This window comes from Sardina pilchardus, chromosome 22 (assembly GCF_963854185.1).
Source record: "Sardina pilchardus chromosome 22, fSarPil1.1, whole genome shotgun sequence".
NCBI classification, from domain to species: Eukaryota; Metazoa; Chordata; class Actinopteri; order Clupeiformes; family Clupeidae; genus Sardina; species Sardina pilchardus.
In genome coordinates, this window is record NC_085015.1 from 5,671,294 (window position 1) to 5,675,984 (window position 4,691).

Consider the following 4,691-nt stretch of genomic DNA (forward strand, 5'->3'; position numbering starts at 1 on the left):
ACACACACACACTGCCTTTCTTCCTCTCTCTTTCTCTGTTCAGATGGCGGTGGCGGTGGTGGAGATGCCGGGGCGTGTGGGTGGAACACCTGACTCCAGAGGGCCCGCGGGCCGGCCGACAGGAGCTGTGAGCCCGGCAGCCTCGCGTGTGTAGTCGGGAGAATGGGATATTCGACAGGCGCATTAGCTCACCGAGGGGGTTCCTATTGTATGCCAGGGGTCTGCTGGAGAAAGAGGAGGAGGGGGTGGTGTGTGTGTGTTTGTGTGTGTGGATGTGGGGGGGGGGGTGGTGTTGTTGTGGGGGTGCTGAGTGGCAAGTCTTGTAGATTCTTTTTTTTTTTCTTTTTTTCAGAGAAGCTCCTGGCATTCCCATTCTCCTTTTCAGGGAGGAAGTTTGTGTGGGAGGCCGTCCGTGGGCCCCTCTCTTCTCCCGCCACACGGAGGGGCATTAAGGACACAAAACACTGCCCACGGGAGCGTGTCTCTCTCTCTCTCTCCCTCCCTCGCTCTCCCTCTGTCTCCATCCTTCTCTATCTCTCTATCACTCTCTCCCTCTCTCTTTCTCTATCTGTTGCTCTCTTTCTCTATCTGTTGCTCTCTTTCTCTCTCTCCCTCTCCCCCTCTTTCTCTCACTCTCTCTCTCTTCCTCTCTCTCTCCCTTCTTCCCTCTCTCTCTCACTCTCTCTCTCTCTCTCTGTGTCTGTGTCTCTGTCTCTGTGTCTTTGAGCTGAAAAATGCACAGGCTAAGCAGAAAGGGCACGCCGGCTGAGACAGGAGGACAATGTTAAGGAAGAGGAGGCCCTTTGGTGGCGGCAAGCGTGTGGGCTGAAGGATCCTGGTCTCCTGAAGAGCTGTTCATGAGGAGGGGGGGTGTGGGGGGGGGGGGGCAGTGTGTGTGTGTGTGTGTGGTGGGGGGGGGGTGGTCTTTGGGGTCTTGGGAGCAGAGCTAGCTCATCATTACTTTTCAGGTTGTGTTTTGTGTGAGGGCTGGGCGCCAGGACGCAGGTGACGAGTGCACCATACACGGCTCCACTCTGTCCTCCCACACACACATGCCGTCCATGCAGTGGTGCCGCCCGTATCCCTGGCCCTTGCACAGCTGTCACGGGCTCCAGCTTTCTTTCTCTCTCTCTCTCTCTCTCACACACACACACACACACACACACAAGTGCACACACACACACAAAGAACGGTGGACTGACAGATTTTGTTCAAAAGTTGTTAATGTTGTCCAAGTGTGTGTGTGTGTGTGTGTGTGTGTGTTTTGTTGAACAGTTCAAATGTTTGACCCCTTTGATCTCTGTAGTGGGTGTGTATATGTGTCACCTATTTGCAGAATAAGATAACGCTGACTGAGAATAAACACTTTGCCCTCACTCAACACAAATGTTTGTCTTCTGTAGAACTTGGGAATCTACATCAAGCACTGCTTGAGTTCAGCACGTTCTCCCTCTCTCTCTCTCTCTCTCTCTTTCTCGCTCTCGTTTTCTCCCTCTCTCTCTCTCCCTTTCTCTCTCTCACTCCGTCTTTCAAAAGAATTCCCCATTCGCCACTACATTACAGTATTACATTACATTTGGCTGACGCTTTTTAGCCAAAGCGATTTACAGCATGGTAAACAGTTTAAGCTTTTTAAAACAATTCTCACAGCAATTCTGGGACAATTGGGAAAAAAGGTATTGCTGTTTTTAAACAGTCAGGTGGCATTTCTAGTCAGGTGATGAGTCTGGGATCAGTAAGACTGGTTATAAGTAGTGCTACGAGAGGAGATGTTCTCACACAAACAATGCACCACATTTTGTTTGAACCAATACAACAATGCTGAGCATGTTACAGTAATACCCCTTCTAAATGCCATCTAGGTAGTCTCTCACACTATACACTCACCCCACATTTCTCTCTCTCTCTCTCCCTCTCTCTCTCTCTCTCTCTCTCTCTCTCTCTCTCTCTCTCCCTCCCTCTCTCTCCCTCTCTTCTCTGAGCTACAGGTGGAGGGCCCTAAAGTCGATCAGGACCAAACTTGTGCTGGCTCTGTTTCACATGATGCAAGAAGAGAGACACATTGTTGTGGCAGCTCAGTCCAGCACATGCACCTCTGGGCCCGGCACACAATGTGGCCTTTATTCTGCCGCACATGAACGGGCCTCCTGTCATTTTTTCAATGAGCTATGAGTCGATTCACATTTGTCTGGACTTTCGCCGGACACCCACGGAGTTCCACCACGATCTGTCCACTCCGGGGTTCATTGTACGGAGAACAGACACGGCCTTTCTGGCCAGGAGTCGGGGACGCGGTCGTTAAATCGGAATATTCATGCGAGCAAGTCGGCAGAGGAACAAGGGAAGGATTCTGATGGGTTTTTGTGTGTGTGTGTGTTTTTTCTTTTTCTTTTTTTTATGAGGAGTGAGATGCTTGGTTGACGAGACTGTCATATCTTTATAAAACTGATCTCAAAACAGGCTGTCATATCTTTATAAAACTGATCTCAAAACAGACTGTCATATCTCCATAGAAACTGATCTCAAAACAGACTGTCATATCTCCATAGAAACTGATCTCAGGGGGAGTCTGTCTGTTTATCCCCATGGTGATGAAGAGGTGGGTGAAACTGGCGTAAGATGGCAACATTGTGGCCAGGTGGGCCCCCCCCCCCCCCCCTCCGTGCCTGGACATGTCATCATCAGCAAAGGAAAAAAAACTGTCTGTGGCAATATAGAATGTGCAAGGTGTAATGCATTTAATTTAATTGAATGGATTTAATTTACTCACCAGTATGAAGTGTGAGAGACTGTACCTGGATGGCATTTAGAAGGGGTATTAACAACATGCTCAGCATTGGATGTATTAGTTCAAACAAAATGTGGTGCGTTGTTTGTGTGAGAACGAACATCTCCTCTCATAGCACTACTCCTAGACTTAACACCTGACTAGAAGTGCCACTTGACTGTTTAAAAACAGCACTAACTGATGCACTTATTTTTATTGTACTCTACTTTTTTGTTCTGAATTGCTTTGAGAATTGTTCTAAAAAGCTTAAAATGTCTACCATGTTGTACGTCACTTTGGCTAAAAAGCGTCAGCAAAATATAATTTAATGTAATGTAGTGACGAATGGGGAATGACTACAGATAGAACTACTAACGCAATTGCATATCTGCACATTTGTGAAGCCACAGGGAGAGTACACACAATCCGATTCGCTTCCTTTCAATACCACCTGTCAAGGGGAATTACTGCCCTGTGCAGTCCCTGTGGAGAGACCACAGGCACTCCAGTGGACCACAAGGGCTCTGCACACAACATTCACTAGTTTCTTTTAGTGTGACTAAATGTAGCGGAAACACGTCTTACACTTGTCTTCAAAATGCATGGACCCTGCGTCTGAAAGCACACTCTTCAGGCATCATCATCTTATCATGTTATAGCGGTGATTCTCTGGCCTAACAAACACATGTGAAGCATCCAGTCATTCTGTAAGGGTTTACTCATGTTGATAGGACAGTGGAGACAGACAGGAAGCAAGAGGAGGGGGGGGGGGGGGGGACATATCAGTAGGTTGGGGTCTACCCTAGGTTCCCATGGTCACTGAGACCCAGATGTGGCTCTGGGCAGCTTCCTGTTATATGAACAAATGAACCACGATGATGGTCACGAGCAACAATCCTATCTTACAGAGCTTAAAATACGCTGATTAGTGGCTGATGTGGCTTCAAAGGTTTCATGTCCGTACAATAATGTCATATATCTGATTGTGCATATCAGTCAGTAAAATTATGGTCTGTCAGATTCAGCTTGATAAAATTAGTTGTCATGAACCACATGTCGGAACGCACTGTAATAAAGACATGTCACATAACAAGACGTGTGATGGAGCACTGTATCATTACAGGAGAGGCCTTCACCACATACTTTCATGTCAATCTGTGAGGGTGCGAGAAATTTCTCCACTGAATGATATGAGAGCTCCCTCTAGTGGCGATTATAAGAAACCAAATAGAATTGTGCAAGGCTGCTTCACATGATACAGAGAAGTGCATTAGCAAACATTATGCAATAGGCTACTACATCAATAAAAAAAATGCATGTTAGAATTTTTCTGAATCAAGGTGAGTTGGAGGAAAATTACATTTAAATGATGTGCTAAATAATAGACTCTACACCCTGAATAGATTACACCCTGAATGCCTTTCTCTTATCAAGACATGTCTGTCAATCCTTTTAATGGATTCTTCAGTCATAGTATCTTGATTGTCGGTAACACCAACCTTACCTTTGGCCCTGAGAGCAACGTTGTAATGCTGTAAATTAGACATGAAAAATATTTTAAGCTTTATGAAATGTTTTTTGCTTTGCCATGAAAAGCTCTGCAGTGACGAGAATGTCTGTCGCTCACAGCAGAGTTACAGTTCTCTTGTGTCAAGATTCGAGAAATCACCTATAGGAGATGAAATATAACATCTCTGTCTTCATAGTTGGGCAGTTGAGTTCACACAGAAGCTTACTATTTGGGCCATTCTGTGTCAGAATCAGACTGAATCATGAAAAAAAGATTGTCACACCATCTCAGACTGCTCAGAGATTGTTTAGATCCCAAACAAATTAAAATATTTTTGTTCAGTTCCAATGTTTTCATTTTGTAGTTACTCCGAATACTTGGGATATAAAATTGTATCCTGTAGCTTGTCTAAAC